This window comes from Callorhinus ursinus, unplaced genomic scaffold, assembly GCF_003265705.2.
Source record: "Callorhinus ursinus isolate GAN/ISIS: 27379988/994484 unplaced genomic scaffold, GSC_fseal_2.0 scaffold63, whole genome shotgun sequence".
In the NCBI taxonomy this organism is placed as follows: domain Eukaryota; kingdom Metazoa; phylum Chordata; class Mammalia; order Carnivora; family Otariidae; genus Callorhinus; species Callorhinus ursinus.
In genome coordinates, this window is record NW_027397125.1 from 7,684,443 (window position 1) to 7,706,968 (window position 22,526).

Consider the following 22,526-nt stretch of genomic DNA (forward strand, 5'->3'; position numbering starts at 1 on the left):
TGAAGAAAGTAAGATTTAAAAAGTCCTTTGCTAATGATCAGATGTAGCTTTTAATTGCAGTCATGTTGACACCTGTTTCCAGGTTTAAATAATAAACAAACAAAAAAAACTAGTGACCTTTGGCCAAGATCTTTTGAATATTTGCAACAATATATTAACTTTTGTCGCTTTTACAATGTGAGATGTGACTCTCAACTGATGTGTAATGCAGCTTATGGAAGGAGCCACGTTACTTTCATCATTCTTTGTATCTGTATTAACAATAGCAAAACGGCCAAGTCTTTTCATCATAGAAGTTACATGAACCCACTGCAGAGAGAGACACAAATAGGCTTGACTAAGGGCGCCTGGGTGGCTCAGTTGGTTGGGCGACTGCCTTCGGCTCAGGTCATGATCCTGGAGTCCCGGGATCGAGTCCCACATCGGGCTCCCTGCTCGGTGGGGGGTCTGCTTCTCCCTCTGACCCTAACCCCTCTCATGCTCTCTATCTCACTCTCTCTCAAATAAATAAATAAAAACAAAAACAAATAGCCATGACTTTAAATTCTCCCACCCAAAGATAACCACTATTAAAGAGTAGTATGTTTTAGCCTCCAGACTTCTTGTGTTTTTGAAAGTCACCCTCCTCACATGTGCATTACAATTAATCTGCTTCCTTCTGGGAGTGTGGATTTATGCAGTTAGAAGTAATATATCTAATTAGGCTTTTGCCTTTGGTACCATATGGACGTTCTGGGTCATTCTGCCTCAAGTAGTCTTCAGCCAGGACAGCAGGAAGGCTGTTCCATAACTCCAGAACAGGTTCATTACAAGATGTACCCTTGATCTCTTGGGCTGCTACAATGTGATTAGCTGGTCTTTTGTAGTTTTGTCCTTATGGGTACCTCACATGTTCAGCTACAGATACTTCCTTTCCTACACCTTAATATTCTCATTCCTCATGGTACAGTTCCAAAATGTAACTTGCTACCTGATGTCTACCAAAACTCATCCTGGATTATTCACTTTTTAAAAAAAATTTTTATTGTTATGTTAATCACCATACATTACATCATTAGTTTTTGATGTAGTGTTCCATGATTCATTGTTTGTGCATAATACCCAGTGCTCCACGCAGAACTTGCCCTCTTTAATACCCATCACCAGGCTGACCCATCCCCCCACCACCCTCCCCTCTAGAACCCTCAGTTTGTTTTTCAGAGTCCATCATCTCTCATGGTTGTCTCCCCCTCCAATTTACCCCCCTTCATCCTACCCTTCTTGCTATCTTCTTCTTCTTTTTTTTTTTCTTAACATATATTGCATTATTTGCTTCAGAAGTACAGATCTGTGATTCAACAGTCTGGCACAATTCACAGCGCTCACCATAGCACATACCCTCCCCAATGCCTATCACCCAGCCACCCCATCCCTCCCACCCCCACTCCAGCAACCCTCAGTTTGTTTCCTGAGATTAAGAATTCCTCATATCAGTGAGGTCATATGATACATGTCTTTCTCTCATTGACTTATTTCACTCAGCATAACACCCTCCAGTTCCATCCACATCGTTGCAAATGGCAAGATCTCATTCCTTTTGATGGCTGCATAATATTCCATTGTGTATATATACCACTTCTTCTATATATACCACTTCTTCTTTATCCATTATGGATAAAGAAGAAGTGGTATATATATACAATGGAATATTATGCAGCCATCAAAAGGAATGAGATCTTGCCATCTTGGCTCTTTCCACACTTTGGCTATTGTGGACATTGCTGCACGTACCCCTTCGGAACCCTACATCTGTATCTTTGTGGTAAATACCCAGTAGTGCAATTGCCGGATCGTAGGGTAGCTCTATTTTCAACTGTTTGAGGAACCTCCATACTGTTTTCCAGAGTGGTTGCACCAGCTTGCATTCCCACCAACAGTGTAGGAGGGTTCCCCTTTCTCCACATCCCCCCCAACATCTGTCCTTTCCTGACTTGTTAATTTTAGCCATTCTGACTGGTGTGAGGTGGTATCTCATGGAGGTTTTGATTTGGATTTCCCTGATGCCAAGTGATGTTGAGCACTTTTTCATGTGTCTGTTGGTCATTTGGATGTCTTCTTTGGAAAAATGTCTGTTCATGTCTTCTGCCCATTTCTTGATTGGATTATTTGTTCTTTGGGTGTTGAGTTTGATAAGTTCTTTATAGATTTTGGATACTAGCCCTTTATCTGATATGTCATTTGCAAATATTTTCTCCCATTCTGTCGGTTGTCTTTTGGTTTTGTGGACTGTTTCTTTTGCTGTGCAAACGCTTTTTATCTTGATGAAGTTCCAAGCGCTCATTTTTGCCCTTGCTTCCCTTGCCTTCGGCTATGTTTCTAGGAAGAAGTTGCTGCGGCTAAGGTCGAAGAGGTTGTTGCCTGTGTTTTCCTTTAGGATTTTGATGGACTCCTGTCTCACATTTAGGTCTTTCCACCATTTGGAGTCTATTTTTGTGTGTGGTGTAAGGAAATGGTCCTGGATCATTCACTTTTATCCTCAGAACTCTTACTCCAAATATGTGTGCTTTGCTTATGGGAAAATCAGTTAAATTGGATTAATTCATGCTTTAAAAAAATTTTTTTTATTATTATTATTTTTTTTTTTTTTGAGAGAGAGGGAGAGGGAGTAGGTGGTGGGGAGGGGCAGAGGGAGAGGGAGAGAGAGAATCTTAAGCAGGCTGCATGCCCAGAGTAGATTATAAAGTTTGCTTGTTTGATGCTGTACTCTACTGTTTCAATCATATAGATTTCCAGCATCATTTTTCTTGAGCGTTCTTTTTCTTGTATTTTCTCTTTTAAAGACAAAAGGGTAAGAATCAGCCTATTCAGGAGTGGATCTTGGATCCCAAAGTGGTCATCTATTTTTGTAGGAAATCTTCATATGAACACTAAAGCAAAGTTCTTGGGCAAAATCAATTTCTCATGGTATCCCAAGGCTACCCTGAGTCTAGATAAATCTATGTTCCATCCCAAACCCTCAGGACTTCAAATGACCCTCCACATGTATGGGACGATGCTAAACCAATGGCAAGTTTGACTTCAATTATTTCCTCCTGACCTGCCATGGGATGATAGACATCCCATTGCCATACTCTTCAGGCCCACACTTTTAGGAAAAAGCAAAATGGGACAGACTTCTGAGGCCAAGGACCAATGGGAAAGAGTTCTATCTTGTATTGTCTGCTTGCATTAGCTGGCAGATATAATTCTTTTATTTCTCATATTGTCACCTTTTTCCACAGGTCAGAAGAATTTTTTTTCTGTGAAGAGATCTGGATCTCTAAAAGAATGAATTGCTAGCCCCTGCATTCATGAGGTTACAACAAAACCAGAAACTGTTTACTAATTATGACAACTCCTGACTCAAAAAATTTAAAAATGATACAGACTATTGAGATGAAGTACATTTACATGAATACTGTATAGTTTAGTTTGCAAATGTCATGGAATTACTATTCATACCCATTCAATTAATGAAATTCTCAAATGTGACTGGCCTGCTTAATGTGAAAACATTAAGCAAGATGATGGTAATAAATCCATGCGAGTTCATCCCTGTGTGGTAACTTTGATGATTATGTAAAAGCTAAATATTAGCTTTTTTTTCTAAATAAAAAAGCTAAAATATTAGCTTCGATTTTCTCAAGAGCACAGGGAAATTTAGAAACTTTGTGTAGTTCCCTATGTATTGACAAGAAGACTAAATGTTACCAGAAGCAAAACCAAAACCCAACCATATCCATTTACAGAGTACTTACTACTTTGCTGAAGTGTACGTGTTTTGACTCTAAGTTAAATGCTGGGAATATGACAGCGGAAAAGATGAAAAGGCTGTTTCCATCAGGGAGCCTAATAATCTAGTTGAAAAGGAAACCAATTTTTTAAAGTAACCAGAAAAATAATCCCAACAAGAAAACACAAAACAGGCTGAGAAAGAGAATAATGGTAAGCAGAAGCTATTTTAGTTAAGGTGATGAGACAACATTCTGAGATGCTATTTAAGCTGAAATATCTCACGAGAAAAAGGAAAAAAAAAACAACTTAGCTTTAGGATGTGTTCAGAAAAGCGATGTCCAGGAAGAGGGAACAGCGTCTGCTAAGGCATGAGGACAAGAAATACTCAGCAGTTTGAGGAAGTGAAAAGAGATCAGTGTAGCTAACATGCTCCTTTTTCCAGAGTATTTATTTGTCTCTCCCCCTTTATTCCCCTCCTCTTTCTCACTCTGCAGGTAGATACACACTCAAGCACACCCGCAAAAGGCATTTTGGGAATCCTTCTCATTTATGTGGCATCACCTCACAGAAAAACTCCTTATCCCTGTGGCATTTAAGTTGTCAGTAAATTCCACATTATGAGGAAAATCATGTCTTCTGAGACTTAAACAGAGTTCTCAGATTTTCTTCCTTCTAAATCCAGCGCTATCTCCTAAGAGCTAAAGTCAGTCTGTTTTTGAGATAGTGGTATGTTACATTAATAATTAGAGCAATCCATTTATTAAGATTAGGCTATCTGATCATAATAATAATTGCTAATTTTTCATGAATGCTTTAACACTGTGCTAGACATTGGGCTGATATATATAACACATATATTATATATTAATATAATATTAACATTAATTAATATTAAAATAATTGATAATAAATATTATGATTTAACAATAATTTATATTAAAATAAATTTTATTTTAAAATTGAATATTAAACATAATTTAATATTAAATTTTTAACTCCATTGTCATTGATGAAAAACCAAGGGACAGAGAAGTTCCATGACCTGACCGAGGTGACAAAGCTAATAACCAACAGAGGTGGGAGGCAGCTTTTAAACTGAATTCAAATCTGAATTCAGGTTCCACACATGCATCAGTTCATAAAAATAAAAGCCAGAACAAATCCCTACCTGCAACTAATGTTTCTACTGATTGAAAATATCTCTTTTTCTGTCTACCAGATACACATATAGCCATTTCTAATTGTCATAAAATGCCAAAATGACTTCCAAGTTCTTCATTCTGTCTTTACTAAACCTAGCACGCATGCACGCTCTCTCTCTCTCTCACACACACACCCTACACATACATCCTCACAGAACCTCAGATTTTATCTTCCCAAAAGGCACAATGAAGGTCCAATGAAACAGATAATTTCTCATTCAACAATGTAATGCTGTTTTGTGCAAAGAAGGATTCAAAGAGTTGGCTGCTACCCTGAAATTTTCCTCCCTTCAGAGTATCTCAAAATTGTAAAGCCTTCTTTTCATCATTTATCTACAATGGAAAGTAGATAACTAGAGGAGGAAAACAATGGAAGTCAAGAAACCAGCTATTTAAATTTCTCTGTTTTCCCTGAAAATGAACATAACTTTGGCAAGCTGGCCTTCGGTAGCCATTTTGGCAGCTAATCTTGCCTGAAGCTGGCTGGAGTTCAAGCATCTTCTGAGTATATGTTCAATAGGAACAGTTGCTGGTGTTCAGCACTGAAGCTGAAGTTATTAAAAAACACAAATCAGAGACAGGACTAACTTACCAATCTTTAAGAAGAATATTTTTGTAAAAAAGAGTAATATATTAAAACACTGTTACCACCAAATTATTTCTTAAAGGAAGGGCATGGTGGCTGTTTTTATTTTGCAGAAGAACCCCTGTCCAAAATTTACAAAATTTGACACCATTAAAAAGAACCATTTTTAAAAAGTTAAAATTAGATGGCCATTTTTAATGTTAGTTTGAGTTTGGGATTTCAGGCATAGGATAAATAATTTCCCTTCATAATTACAACATTCTGTGGGGGGGGGTGTCTGTGCTGAGGGAGGTTTGTAGGCCTTTCATGTATATTTACTGGTGGTGATAGATGACAAAAATGTTTCATGCTATATAATTTCTTACCTAAAACTTTACCTTTCAGCCATGAAAATGGAAATGAGTAGGCAAGAGAAGCAGAAAAATTGCAGCCTGGGAAAGCTGACTTTTCCTAAAATATTGCTGAAAAAATTTTAAATTAAATGAGGGAAAAGGAGTGAATGAATCAGACATAGGACATTTTTGGCATAGGAGCTCATGGTGAGGACAGGTACTGTCAGAAACTCTGCATGGACATCCCTACCTTTAGTCTTCCCACTGAGTCATTCTAATCAGCACATACATGCTGTCACTCCTCGCTGCCCAAGAAGAAAACCTTCCTTTGACTCCATGTTCTCTGCCAGCTCCCATTCCCTTTCTCTGCTCCCCACTACAGAAAGAAATGCCCCAAAGATGTTGCCTATGCTCCCTTCAATTCTCTTCTGGTTTTCTCTTAAACCTACTCTCTCCTTGCCCTCCACCATCACTGCTTGTCAAGGTGATCAGTGATAGACGGCTCAGTCCAAAGGGCAATTCTCCATGTTCAGCTTTCTTAACCTATTAGGAGAACTGAGCATGGTCGTTCAATATCACTCCCCACCCTTTATTCCCTTTCTCAACATGGCTTCCAGAAACCACTCTCTCGGTCTTTCTCTGACCTGTTGGCTGCTCCTTCTAAGTCTCGTTTGCTCTCCGACCCCCCTGCGGCAGCCTCCTTCCCACACACAGCTTCCTTCTTTCTGCTGCAACCTCACTCATCACTCGTGGGCACCAGGAAGGCTCCGTCCCTAGATTTCCACACTACCAGCTATCACCGCCTGCACATCTTTGTTCAGACTTCACCTCCTCCATGAGGCCTTCCGCGACCATCCTACTGAAAAATGTAACTCCCAGGGCTCTCCAGTATCTCTAATTCCACTTACCCCCCCTCTACTCGTGTTTGTAAATGGTGCTGTTGCCTTCGGACATATGATGTCATTTACTTACGTTTATTGTTCAGGGTCTTTCTCCCTCCAATAGAAACATCCATGAGGGCAATATCTTCTTTCCTCTTTTGTTCACTCATTTACCCCAAGTGCCTAGAATAACACCTGGTACAGCATACATGCTCTATAAATACGTGTTGAATGAATGAATAAGGGTTACCAGACAGAGAGCCTATTCTCCCTCACATCCCATATCTCCAAACTCGTCCACTACAGGATCCTCCTTAGCCTTCCTAAACATTTCTAAATATTCCTAAATAGTCTTATGTCACCTCCTTACTAAAAAAACGCCAACAGCAATCTGACCCAGATTATGAATGGCTAATAAATACTTGCTACAGTGAGCAAGAGAATAAAACTAAGACTTCAGCCTGAAGATATACTTGGGTGTTTTATCATAACCCTCAATAAATACCAACTTCATGAACTTAGTGTAAATGTCAACTATGATCAGTTGATTAAATAAACAGGTTCCATAACAAGCAAGCCACTTCAAAAAAAAAGTCATCATCCTTAAAATGTATACTGCAACCTTCTTCCAAAAAATGTAGGAGAGATTTTATATTTTGAAAATATGACTAAGGCTTATTTTCTATGAAGATCCTCTTCTCTTTTATTTTATTTTATCTTATTATGTTATGTTAAACACCATACATTACATCATTAGTTTTTGATGTAGTGTTCCATGATTCATTGTTTGCGTATAACACCCAGTGCTCCATGCAGCACGTGCCCTCTTTAATACCCATCACCAGGCTAACCCATCCCCCACCCCCCTCCTCTCTAGAACCCTCAGTCTGTTTCTCAGAGTCCCTAGTCTCTCATGGTTCGTCTCCTTCATTTTTCCCTTCCTTCTCCTAATGTCCTCCCTGCTATTCCTTATGTTCCACAAATAAGTGAAACCACATGATAATTGATTTTCTCTGCTTGACTTATCTCACTTAGCATAATCTCCTCCAGTCCCATCCATGTTAATGTAAAAGTTGGGTATTCATCCTTCCTAATGGCTGAGTAATATTCCATTGTATATATGGACCACATCTTCTTTATCCATTCGTCTGCTGAAGGGCATCTTGGCTCTTTCCACAGCTTGGCTATTGTGGACATTGCTGCTATGAACATTGGGGTGCATATGGCCCTTCTTTTCACTACATCTGTGTCTTTGGGGTAAATACCCAGTAGTGTAATTGCTAGGTCATAGGGTAGCTCCATTTTTAATTTTTTGAGGCACCTCCACACTGTTTTCCAAAGTGGCTGCACCAACTCGCGTTCCCACCAACAGTGTAAGAGGGTTCCCCTTTCTCCACAACCTCTCCAACATCTGTTGCTTCTTGCCTTGTCAGTTTTTGCCATTTGAAGATCCTCTTCTCATTGATGGTACTTCTTCATTCCAGGGATTTAAAGTTCCAATCCTAAAATGGCCAACGACCCATTGTGTAGCCATAGGCAAGTCATATAAATATTCCCCAGGCTAATTTCCCCCTCTGTAAAATGAGTATAAAAAAAAATTCAGTGCTACTAGAAAGAATATTCTTAAAAATTTTCTTACAGATGGTTGAAAAAACACTGTAAATATGACATTTTGTATGACTGTTTACTGACTGTTACTTCTCATGCATTAGCCCTGCCTCTCCTATGGGGATCGAGTTTAAATTCACAGCAGAAAACGTGACTATACATACAATGTCTAGTCAGACGGAGTGTTCAAAAAAATCAAGCCAGCAGAGAAGGAAGATATTTCTTCAAGAAACTCTGGGTAATATATTTAAAAGAAATGCAACTGACTAACTGGACAGATATATAAAACTTTGGAACATCTTAATGGACTCTCTACTACTAAGTAAAGGTCACATCAAAAGATGACATGTCCAGCGGCGAGCCTTTCCTGGAGTGGCAGAACAATCAAACAATAAATCTTGGCTCCTGCCTTCCAGGGTGAATGCTCCCCAGTGGCAATGAACAATCAATCCAAAGACATTAAAGGATAGTCATCATATGTGTCCTCCAGGGAACAGCTGTTAAAAGGGATATGGCTTCAGTCCTTAAAGATTTTACCCTCTAAAATGTTTTTTGCATAGGGGCACCTGAGTGGCTCAGTCGGTTAAGCATCTGCCTTTGGCTCGGGTCATGGTCCCAGGGTCCTTGGATCAAGCCCCGCGTCGGGCTCCCTTCCCAGTGGGGAGCCTGCTTCTCCCTCTCCCGCTCCCCTGTTTGTGCACGTTCTCCTCTCTCTCTGTCAAATAAATAAATAAATCTTTAAAAAAATTTTTAAAAATGTTCTTTGCATATTCAGAAGTTATATTAATTGATAAGAAAACAGTCAGAAATCAGTACATATAACTAGACAAAGTTATATTTACAAAAAATTAACTTTTACAAAAATCAACTAGTCACAAGCATCTGGAAAAAGTTCTCAGTCTGCTAAATGAAACACAATACAATTTCCTCATTAAATGAGTTCTCTCTGCAAAGTATCAATTCACAATGTTATGAGGATACATTAAAACTGATGCTTTAACATCTTGTTGATAGTGTTTTGACTTTCATTAAACCCTTTGGGAAAGCAATGTTCTTTCTGTTTGTATCTAGATGTGTATCCAGACTAGTATGTATTTAAACTAATGAGAAAATTCTAAAATTATGTTCCATACAACACTTAGATTATTATATAAGCATAATAATAGTTACCAAGCCTACAGAGCATTATAGGCAAATGTTGATGATTATATTTGGTTAAAAAGATAAAGAAATAAAAAACTCTCATTTATTTTTTTTAAAGATTTTATTTATTTTTATTTATTTGACAGAGAGAGAGAGAGAGAGAGAGAGTGCACGAGCAGGGGGAGCTGCAGAGAGAGGGAGAAGCAGGTTCCCCGCAGAACAGGGATCATGAACTGAGCCAAAGGCAGATGCTTAACCCACTGAACCACCCTGGCGCCCCTGTATTATTTCTATAAATACAACATTCATGTGTGTAAAAATACTGGGAAGACACAAAATGAACAGAAGTGGTAAAGCTGGATTCACTGTTTTTAATTCAGGGAGCTAATTTAATTTTTTTTTCTGTAATGTTACCATTTTTGAATAGAATTAAAAAGTTGTTAATGCAATTGAAATATCTAACAAAGTATTTTTTGTGTTGCAAAAGAGAGGATTTGCAGATACATATTTTCTGTCATTTGTTGATTTAACCTTGATAGCTTTTTTGTATGTGGGCAAGCTCTGGGCCTTCTGAAAGACTCTTTATGCACATGGAAGGAAGGAAGGAAGGAAGGAAGGAAGGAAGGAAGGAAGGAAGGAAGGAAGGAAGGAAGGGCAGAACAAGAGAGGGAGGGAAGGAAGCAAGCAAATATTGATGTATGAATTACATCAGGTAAGAAATAAGAATTAAAAGAAAAGTACTGGAACCTGCAATGTTAACATTTTAAAGTATTACATATTATATTTCTCTGCAGAAAATGTGTTAAAATGATTATGTTAAGTTTCCACTGGAACACTGGGATTTTCTCATATGACTGCTTAAATAATTTTTTGCTACTGGGTTAGATACTTAAACAGGCCAAATGACTCAGTAATTTGGTAGTAGATTATTAATATACTGCTCTAAAAGTCTAACCTTCCAGAAAGATATGACTTTGGTTCAGAGAGATTTAATATTAAAAATAGGCTACGCGATCAGGGATTTGGCTGGAAAAGTGCCAGTGGTCTGGAGCATTTAGTAATAAAGCACTGCAAAGTACCCTACTGACCTAAAATAGTGAATGCATCCCTTAAGCAGCTAACCTACCTTTGGGAGGTGATTTAAGAACCAGAGACGATCTGGTTTAAACAAATCTACGTTTGGAAATATGCTGCAAATTGTAGAAGTGTCATTGGGTATGTTAATATGCTATTAATGTTAGAAAATCCAGACTATATTAAGAACACTTAATAAAACAGTGGACATAGCAGCCAGTTGGTAAAAAGCAATTCATAGGATATTTCCTGTCTCACAAATAAGAAAGCATTTTTATTGCAAATATGCAATATGGGGCTCCATAGACCGACCCCAAAGTCATATGTTGAAATCTAATCTCTAAAGTGATGGTGTTAGGAGGTGGGCTTTTGGGAGATGATCAGGTCATCACAGTGGAGCCCTCATGAATGGGATTAATACCGTTGTAAAAGAGACCTCAGAGAGCCCCCTTGCTCCTTTGACTACGTGAGGTCCTAGCAAAAAAGAGGGCTGTCTGTGAACCAGGAAGCAAGCTCTCACCAGACACAGAATCTGTCAGCGCCTTGACCTTGGCCTTCCCAGCTTCCCAAATGGTGAGAAACAAATATCTGTTTTTTTTCAGCCACTCATCTTTGGTATTTTATAATAATTCACATGGATGAAGACCCAAGGAAATATATGCTCTGTTTAAAAGTAAAATGAACACCAGTGTTGGTAAAATTTCCATCAAGCCAGGCAAAAATGGCTTGGCACTTTGGTAAGAAGACAGTTTGGTAAAGGTTAGAAAAGACCAGGTCACTGCTGCTGCCCATGCCTGTGGATGCTTGCATGATGGCCTGGGGACCACCGTTCCAGAGTCCACTAGAGCATGTGCATGTTGTATGGCAGATGCTTCTACTGTTAAAGCAGACCCCAAACGGGAGCACTCCAATCCAAAGACACACCTACTAGGTCTTCCACTCCACTGAAACAGCAATCATTTAATATTGTGGACAATGAAATTTATTATTCTCTCTCCCTCCTCAACATACACATACATTAGAATGTATGATTCTATTTTCCTGTCCATGAGGGTGGCAGAAAATTGGTGTGTGTTTTTTCACCTCTGTATCCCTAGGGAGAGTGTACATCTGGGAAGAAGACCCGGTTGGAGTTTATAATCTAGTGAAGGAGACAGACATTCCAGAGGTAATAACCTAAACATGCTTTTATGACAGTTTTGGTTATTACTGGATAGGAGAGGCACAGGTCCTATGTAGCAGGGAGACTAAGTAGAAGCTTCTAAAAAGGAAAAGCATATTTAGGCTGGGTTTGAAGTCGAAAGGCAACAAGTTATAGAAAGAGGTAAGAGAAGAATGTTCCAAGGCAGTAGGACCAACTTGAAGAGAATTCTCTTAGCCTGTGTAAGGAGGCAGAGCTTAATGAGCGTTGAAACCTTTTGAGAGGACTCATTTGATATGCCTTTTGGCACTTAGTACTTCAGGTGTAAGATGATACATCCAATTATCAAGGGAATTAAATTATTGTAATACCGTTAATTCCTTAACTTTTCCAGGATGAAGACATGCAGTCAGCTTGAATGATCCTTCATCATCATCATGATTACAACCAACCATTCTTTCACCAAGTACTTATCATGCACCAGACATTGAGGATACGAAAATAGATAACATACATTCCCTGCCCTCCAGCAGCTTGCGTACCTGGATCAAATACCAATGGATATTTTAAAATTTCAAAACATAAAAACCATACATTTTATATATAAAATTAAAGAACTATAAGTAAAAAAACCCAGTAATAACATTGGGGAAAAATTTGCCAATGACAAAAGGTTCACATCTTTCATATAGTAATAGATCTTGGAAACCAGTAAGAAAAAGACCAGTACTACTTAGAAAAATGGGCAAAAAAAAGAAAAGAAAAGAAAGGAAGATATTCACAGAAAAAGAAATGGTTTTCAGTATATGGAAAATGCCCAACTTCAGTTATAATGTTAAAAGAGACAAAAATCAAAGAAAAATACCAGTTTTTATTGGCAAAGATTAAAAGCAAAGCACTCGTTAGTGTGGTATTCTCATCTTTGCCCCTGAAGGATAAAATTTGGTTGCACTTATCAAAATTGAATGATCCTTCATTTTTTTTCGCTAGAGATGTGTCGTTGGGTATGTTAATATGTTATTAATGTTAGGAAATCCAGACTATATTAAGAACATTTAATAAAACATTGGATATAGCCTGTTGGTAAATAATTCAAATTCTGATTCTAGGACTTTAATCTTAAAGGTATGTACAAATATATATTAAAGAATGCATATATAAGAATGCTCATTAAAAATAAAAATAATATAAAAATAAAAAAGGATGTTCACGACAACATTATTTGTATTAAGAGATGACTTTAAATAGCATAACTGTCCAGGACGCCTGGGTGGCTCAGTCGGTTAAGCATCTGCCTTCGGCTCAGGTCATGATCCCAGGGTCCTGGGATTGAGTCCCCCATCGGGCTCCTTGTTCAGCGGGGAGCCTGCTTCTCCCTCTGCCTGCCTCACCCCTACTTGTGCTCTCTCTCTCTCTGACAAATAAATAAAGTCTTTAAAAAAAAAGTTCTTCATAAAAACTAAATAAAACAAATAGCATAAATGTCCAACAGTAGGAGACTGGTTAAATAAATTATGGTGCATCCGTATGATGACACGGTATTGAGACATTAAAAATAATAAGGTATATATAGCTATATATTAACATGGAACAATTTCCAAGATATATTTTACAGGTAAAAAAGAAAAAAGCAAGAGGCAAACTGTGGATACTCTTCTGCTATCATCTGCGTACACTTTCTTAAAGAATATACGTTAGTATTTAGGCTATACTCTAGGACATTTAAGTGGCTGCACATGAAGTAATCTGGAGAGGGTAGTAAAAATCCCTATGCTTGGGTTATATCTTCGACAAATTCAATCAGAAAGTCTGAGGGGCGGGACCAGGCATCAGTGATTTTTTAAGCATCTGCATCTGATGGTTGAGAACTCTATGCCAGGCCCCCTAATAGTGATGGCCTGTGGGTAAGAAACCTGAGGGATCCAGGGCCAGGTGGAAGGGACTTACTTTTCACTGTGGAAACTTCTGTAATGCTTGAAATTGTATTTTTAAAAAAATTTTATTTATGTATTTTTTAAAGATGTATTTATTTATTTTAGAGAGTGAGAGAGAAAGAGAGAGTGGGGGACGTACAGCGGAAAAGGGAGAGAATCCTCAAGCTGACTCCCCGCTGAGCAGGGAGCCCAAATGGGGCTCCATCCCAGCACCCCGAGACCACGACCTGAGCCAAGCCGAATGCTTAACCGACTGAGCCACCCAGGTGCCCGTGCATTTTTTTTTAAACCATGATCATAATACCTTAACAAGAGACATTTATAAACAAAATCCCTAGGTCACTTTCTATCAGGGATTTATAACAGCTTTCCCTTCTCTCAATTTTTGTGGTAAAATTTTCATATAAACAGCCATGACTTAGAATTTTGTTTTCAATTAAAGAAGAGGTACACTTTATTTTTATGATGAAACATACTGAAGTTACTCTCAAAACGTGACCACTGGTAAGGAAGAAGTAAAACTTCCACTATTTGCAGATGACATGATACTATATATATAGAAAACCCTAAAGACGCCATAAAAAAAATTACTAGAACTGATAAATGAATTTGGTAAAGTCATGGATACAAAATCAATATACAGAAATTTGCTGCATTTCTGTACACTAATAATGAAGTAGCTGAAAGAGAAATTAAGAAAACAATTCCACTTACAACTGCAGGAAAAATAATACCTAGGAATAAACTTAACCAAGGGGGTGAAAGGACCTGTACCCTGAAAACTATAAAACACTGATGAAAGAAATTGAAGATGACACAAACAAATTGAAAGATATTCCATAGTCATGGATTGGAAGAATAAATATTGTTATAATGTCCATACCACCCAAGGCAATCTACAGGTTTAATGCAATCCCTATCAAAATACCAACAGTATTTTTCACAGAACTAGAACAAGTAATATTAGAATTTGTATAGGACCACAAAGGAGCCCAAATAGCCAAAGCAATCTTGAAGAAGAAAAACAAAACTGGAGGTTTCAAGTTATATTACAAAGCTGTAGTTATCAAAACAGTATGGTACTGGCACAAAAATAGACACATAGATCAATGGAACAAAATAGCCCAGAAACAAAACCACAATTATATGGTCAATTAATCTTCAACAAAGGAGGCAAAAGTATGCAAATGGAAAAAAGTCTCTTCAACAAATGGCATTGCGAAAACCAGACAGCAACATGCAAAAGAATGAAAGTGGACCACTTTCTTACACCATACACAAAAATAAACTGATAATGGATTAAAGACTCAAGTGTCAGACCCGAAACCATAAAAATCCTAGAAGAGAGCACAGGCAGTAATTTGTCTGACATTGGCCATAGCAACATTTTTCTAGATATGTCTCCTGAGGCAAGGGAAAGAAAAGCAAAAATAAATTACTGTGACGACATCAAAACAGAAAGCTTTTTCACAGCAAAGTAAACTATCAACAAAACAAAAAGACAACCTACTGAATGGGAGAAGATATATGCAAATGATAAATCTGGTAAAGGGTTAATATAAAAATATATAAAGAATTTATACAACTCAACACCAAAAAACCCCACAGATAATCCACTTAAAAATGGGCAGAAGACATGGACAGACATTTCTCCAAAGAACACACACAGATGGCCAACAGATACATGAAAAGATGCTCAACATCACTCATCAACAGGGAAATGCAAATGAAAACCACAATGAGATATCACCTCACACCTGTCAGAATGGCTAAAATCAACAACACAAGAAAAAGTGTTGGCATAGATGCAGAGTAAAAGGAATCTTCATGCACTCTTCGTGGGAATGCAAACTGGTACACCCACTTTTGAAAATGGTATGGAGGTTCCTCAAAAAATTAAAAATACAATTACCATATGCTCCAGTAATCCCACTACTGGGTATTTACCCAAAGAATATGAAAACACTAATTTGAGAAGATATATGCACCCTTATGTTTATCACAGCAGTATTTACAATAGCCAAGATACGGAAATAAACCAAGCATCCATCGATAGATGAATAGGTAAAGAAGATGTGATATATATCTACAATGGAATATTACTCAGCCATAAAAAGAGTGAAATCTTGCCATTTGCAACAACATGGGTAGATCTACAGGGTAGAATGAAGTGAAATTAGAGAAAAAGAAATACCATATGATTTCACTCATATGTGGAGTTTAAGAAACAAAACAAAGAAAAAGAGAGACAAACCAAAAAAACAGACTCTTAACTACAGAGAACAAATTGATGGTCACCAGAGGGGAGGTAGATGGGGGGATGTGTGACATGGGTGATGGGGATTAAAGACTACACCTAACGTGATGTGCACAGAGTAGCGTACAGAATTGTTGAATCACTCTATTGTACACATGAAACTAATATAACCCTGCATGTTAACTATCCTGGAATTAAAATAAAATAAAAAACAAAACAACAAAATTGTGACCATTGATACTGGCAATATGACCCATGGGCAGGAAGCTGAGCCTACTGATTTTGGGAGGAATCTCTGTACTGACCCCATGGAGGACTACAGGACCCTTAGTGACCCTCATGCCTCTTTGGCCCTGTTAACTCTGCTTTTGGACACACTTTGTTCTTTTTTCCCCCAAATGTCTTTGTAAATCTCCAAAGTCAAAGCTCACACATTTGACAAAAATAACTGTAGCATTTAAAAGGGCAATCCATCAGCTACTCACTATTCCCCTTTCTCTGCTCTGTCTCTCTGTCTTCTCACCTTCTGGCACACCACGTAGGGACTTGATGATGTATTCATGGTTCCACTTTCTGCACTAAGATCTTAGCTCCACGAAGGCAGGGGTTTGTGTCACTTTCATTCTCTGTTGAGTCCCCAGGACCTAGCACAGGGCCTGGTACACAGCAGGCACTCAGTAAATGTTTGTTGGCTACAAATCAAGCTGCTCTGTTGTTTTGCTCCATGCAAACGTCATCATCCACCTCTTTCTACCGCACCACCCTCAACGGAGTCAGATGGCTTGCGGTGTGGGGACTCCTGCCACAGCTTTCTGACTGGTCTTTCTGCTTCTGCCCACCCCCAGCCCTTCCATGCATATGGTCTGATGGATCTTCTTCAAACACCCACCAGATCACATCACTCCCCTGCGTAAAAGAGTTCCGTTTCTTCCCATTGCACTTAAAGTAAAACCTACTTCTTGCCTATATACTTTGCCTTCGCCTGCTTCTCTGAACACATCTTGCATTACTCTTCCTTCACTACCTTCCAGTCATAAACACTGCCTTTTGGTTTTTGGTTTTTTGTTTTTGTGTGTGTGTGGTTTTTTTTGTACAAACCAAACTCTTTTTGCTTTAGAATTTCTACTCCTGTTTTTCCCAGTGCTTGCAGCTCCACTTTCTCTCTTGCTACAGTTCCCTATCACATCACCCATCTTATCTTCTTTGGAGATTCTCTCAGATTATGAAAAGATTTGTTGAATCATTGCTTATTTTTTCCTTTTTCTTACTTCATTATTATTATTATTTTTTTTTTGAGAGAGCGAGGGGGGGATTTAGGGGGCAGGGGGAGAGGGAAAGGGAGAGAGAGAATCTTGGGGCTTGATCTCACAACCCTGAGACCAGGACCTGAGCTGAAATCAAGAGCTGGACACTTAACCAACTGAGCCACCCGGGCGCCCCTAATCATTGTTTACCTTTTAATCATCAGCCCCACTCCCCGCATCTCCCAGTTAGAATGCAAGCTCTGAAAATGCAGCTCTTAGATTTGGGAAAGCGGTGCCTGTATACACTTGCTGCCCATGCCTTTTCCTCTAACCTAGAACTTTCTGCAGTAATAACTATATTTGTTCTGTAGCTATATATGTAATATATATATATATTTGTTTTATATCCAAGTTCTCCCATATGATAGCCTCTAGACAACATGTGGCTTGAAATATAGCTAGTGTGACTAAGGAACTCATCTTAAATTTTTTTTTAAAGATTTTATTTTTATTTATTTGAGAGCGAGACAGAGATAGCAACAGAGAGCACGAGCTGGGGGAGAGAGAGGGAGAAGCAGGCTCCCCGGTGAGCAGGGAGCCCTACGCGGAGCCCGATTCCAGGCCCCTGAGATCATGACCTGAACCAAGACAGACACTTAACAGACTGAGCCACCCAGCTGCCCTTAGTCTTAAAATTTTTATTTAATTTTAACGAATTGACATCTCAATAGCCCTCCATGGCAAGGGCTACCATATTAGACAGGGTAGCTCTTGACGGCCTGAGTACCAGAGACCCTGGAATTTGCTGATCAAATGGCCGTGAGCCTGTTAGGCCTGCCTGGGCTTCTTCCCAAGTTCCTACTTCCCAGGATACACTTCCCTACCAGTGTGCACATTTCTAGACCCAGTGCGGTTAGGGGCAGCTCTGTGATGAGGTAGGTAGGCAGCACTGAGCAGGAGCTTGAATGTATGGGGTAGGCTTCTACTCACATGCAAAAGCCCCTCAAGGACCTTGACAGACCCCAACAGGACGTGAGGTCTGTATATCAGCTCTCTCCACTGCCAGATTTCTAGACAGCACTTCCAAGGATAACTATAAATTCAAACTGGCCTTCATGGTCATAAAGGCGTGCACTATCTGGCCTCCTTTGGCCCTCTGGGCCTCAGACCCAGAAGAAGAGGGTGTACCACTATGGTGGGGACTCCATTTTGTTCATATCAGGATCTTCTGCTCCTAGCTGATTACCTGGCACCCACCCTGGTGCCTAGTAGTTGCCCAGTAAATTAAAAATACCCAGTATTTTTGGGTAAGTGAATAAAGTATATGTCTATCATATCAAACTTGGGGTGATATTTGGTGTTAAGGAGGTAAAAAGACAACTTCAGGGGCCTCCCTGAGTGTTCCGTGGATTGTTTAGCAAATAATATATCATCTATATTTCCCACCAGTGGGGCATCCAAGCGTGAGTAAAAGGACCGACACCATCCCATCGTCTGAGAAACGCAGAGGAAGGACACCAAGCCAACTCAACAAGGAAGCTTCAGGACACAGAAAGATAAAACTGTGGTAAATAGAGAGGAAAAACTGTGCCTGGGGTGATATGCATTTGCAAAGCTTATCAGAAAAGACAACCCTCCTGAAAAGCCTAGCAAAATCTGAACAAGACTAGAAGATAAGAGATGTGGGGCATGGTCTTTTTTTCTTTTCTCTTCTCTTTTTTTTTACTATACCCAAGAGTTTTAGTCTACCTCAGTAAGTTGAATAAGTTGAAGGGACAAAAATAATATCAGACTCCCAATGTATATCACATATAATTACACTAATTTTCTTAGGATCCTATGGTAAAAACACATGGAAACCTCACTGCATAATGGATATTCAACCCTTTTCAAGAATTATCCTTTTGTAACTTCCAGGAAGAATTAAGTAAAAGAATATTTCCATAGAGGCCAGAGAAATGCCTGGAATGAGTGGACCCTATCAGGCTAAGGCAGGATTTTGGAGCTCTGGGAGGACCACATCATGAATGCACGTCGTTAGCAACCGATATTTTTCAGGACCTATTTCTGTCCATGTGAACCATGTATTTCACAGATGCAGTGCTGACTAATAGAATTCCTGCCCGCCACATTCCAACCTCTGTAGGCAATTAAATCACAGTAAAATGAACCTTCTATTAGGTAGGAGAGATGGGGGCTCCTACCTGTTATTACTGACAACAGAACCAAAGGATAGCAGCCGGGAATGTAATTTCCCCAGCGGGCTGTGTCTGAAGACTTGGTCTCAGCAGTAGGATTAACAACTCTGTTGATCTCACTTCTTTCTACTTTCAGAAAATACTGCTGCTCATGTTCCTCCCAGTGGCTCCTGAGGGTGCTTACCAGCAAGGCGGCCCACCATGAAAGGGAGGGCACCACAAACGGTTTTCCTTACACAGGGGGAAATGTGCTAGTTAATATAAAATTGGGACTGCATGGAGAAAAGTTTACACATTTTCTAAAAAGTAGGATCCCCCAGTTGGGACAGTATGTGTTTTCCTATTCACATTTTCTTTTCCAAAAAAGTTAAGAAAATTCTGCTGCATCTTTCTCTAAAAATAACCTACAAAAATGAATCCTCCTAATTAATAATTTCTCATTTGCTTTAGAAAGTATTTTAAAGTGGGACCATCCTCAAAATAGTTCCTTACTCCCACGCAGAGAGTGCACTTTGGTTCTCATAGTTAGAATGTAATGCTCAAAGATTTCCAACCAATCAAATCTTTTATTTTTGACTAAGGCAAAAACAAAATGAAAATATTGCTTGATGAGCCCGTCAACATTAAAAAAAAATATTTTGCTAAAGGAATAGTGAACACTTTTGTTCTTGAGATAAAAAATTTGAACTTGATTGAATTAAAATTAAACATTTTTTTAGAACCACAGTTTCCTATGAACCTTTAAGATGTTATGTTGAGGGAAAGAAGCAAATCATATGAGGACAGATACTGCATAATTCCACTGAGTAGTCACAATCCATAGCGACAGAAAGAATGGTGGTTGCCAGGGGCCCGGGTAGGGAGAGGAAATGGGGAATTAGTATTTAAAACATGCACTTAGGGGCACCTGGGGGGCTCAGTCGGTTGGGCTTTTGACTCCTAATTTCAGCTCAAGTCATGGTCTCAGGGTCATGAGATCGAGCCCTGCATTGAGCCCCATGTTGGGCTTTGCATCGGGGTGTGGAGCCTGCTTAAGATTCTCTCTCTCCCTCTGCCCCTCTCCCCACCCACCACCACCACTCACTCTTTCTCTCTCTCTCTCTCTCAAAAAAATCAAAAAACAAGCAAAAAGCCCATGCACTTAAGGCCACAGAACTGTACACTTAAAAACAGTTAAAATGGTAAATATTGTATATTTTACCACAATAAAAAATTTTTTTAGACCCACATGGTTTCTGTTAGAGAAATCAGAGTAAGCATCCACACTCAAAAAAAAAAAAAAAAAAAAAGAGAGCAAGAGAGCGAGCAAGAAATTCTATTAGGGAAGGAAATACATAACAAATAGCTCCAGGAAAGCAAAGGCTGCTGGTTGCACTGGTCTTTACTGTGCCCGACCTCCTAGCCCAGTGCTGGACCGGGCAGCCACTCAACACATTTGTTCTAGGCAGTTGGGAAGTAAAGGGAGGACAGGGAGGTATTGTTTTCCCAGTGTAACTGAGATATAGTTGACATACAGCACTGTGTAAATTTAAGGTAAACAGCACAGTGACCTGACGTACATGTATTACGAAATGATTCCCCCACAGTTTGGTTGATATCCATCATCTCATATAGATACTATATATATATACATACATTGCACTGGATACAAAACTATACACACACACACACACACACACACACACACACACACATATTTTTTTTTTCCTTGAGATGAGAACTGTCAGGATTTACCTGCTTAGCAACTTCCAAATATATCATCCGGCAGGGCTACTATCTACACGCACAGTGTACATTATATCGAGGGGAGGTATTTTCCGTTTTTTCAGTTGAAGTTCACAATTCCAACCAGCCTCAAATTGTGAACGAGCTGATTCAGGAAGGCTTACTACCAAGTCACCATAGAGTGTAATAATTACAGTTCTGAATTATTAATTGATCTAAAGCATGTGCCTTAAATACATTTCGTAAAAGCAATCAAAAATCTAGAGAAAGAGACTCTGTATGTGCTATATAATTATAAAAATCAGGGAACTTCAGGTTGTCAGTGTTTTAGGTAACAAATAATTTCAGCACTAAAATATCCAATTAACACTCATTCAGAACTAAAATGTTGACATATCGCCAAGCATGCTGTCGGTCATTGAGTATAATGCACTGGAATTCAAACGTGAAAAGTGACACATTTGAGGATTTGTATTCAGAACCGTTTTCTAATTACTGGCTGGGTTTTCTCTGTCGCTGGTCCCAGCACCCCCATATAAACTCTTACCCAGACCATTCCTCTAAGGATAATACCTTCCGTAAGCAGCTGAAGCGTGATGTTCCTGGATCCTAATTAGCAAAAAAGAAAATGACCCCTCAAAATAGCCAGAAGAAAGGGTACAAGGGATCTGTGTCTTTCATAATAATTATTTTCAGTCAGTTCCCAGGTCTGGGAAGAAATCTGAATAAAATCCCCGAATTAAAGAGCTGAGGTTGATGTCTGAGTTGGCCGAGGATAATTTTCAAAAACCTCAAATAAAATAGCTTTCTACAAAGGGGCATGTATATAGTGCATTCTCAGATCTTCTACCAGGCTTATGTAGAAAGCATTACACTTTTGCTGGTATAAAAATATGTTCAAGGCTCTGGCCACACAGATGATATCAGGGACCAGCTGACCACAGCTCTGGGGCCAGAGTCATCCTGTCGTCTCTTTTTGTGTCTCGTGAGCTAATAGCTGCCTTTGGGTTACAACAACAGATCTCAGTGATGGTGACAGAGGATGTATGGCCTCAAAGCCAAAAATATTTACTGTCTGGCTCTTACAGAAAAAATCTGTCAACTCTCTATTATATGATATGCCAGGCTTAAAATTACATAGCTTGCATAATATCGATTTCTAATTAGTCTGATTATTCCTTACTTCAATTCCTCTTTTTTGTAACAGTAATTGAAGGGTTTGATTTTGGAGGTTATCTATGGGGCACAAGATATTTCTTCTCCTGGGGCGCCTGGGTGATTCAGTCGGTTAAGCGTCTGCCTTTGGCTCAGGTCATGATGTCGGGGTCCTGGGATCAAGCCCCGCATCAGGCTCCCTGCTCAGTGGGGGAGTCTGCTTTTCCCTCTCCCTCTGCTCGTGTGGGCGCGCGTTCTCTCTCTCTCTCTCTCTCATATAGATAAATAAAATC

The 22,526-nt window shown here is 39.1% G+C and overlaps 1 protein-coding gene across 8 annotated transcripts in view; it reads right to left on the minus strand.

Annotated features, from left to right (window-relative positions):
• Positions 1–22,526, minus strand: part of CACNB2 (calcium voltage-gated channel auxiliary subunit beta 2) — a 391,004-nt gene that overhangs the window by 129,184 nt on the left and 239,294 nt on the right. The window lies entirely within an intron of this gene.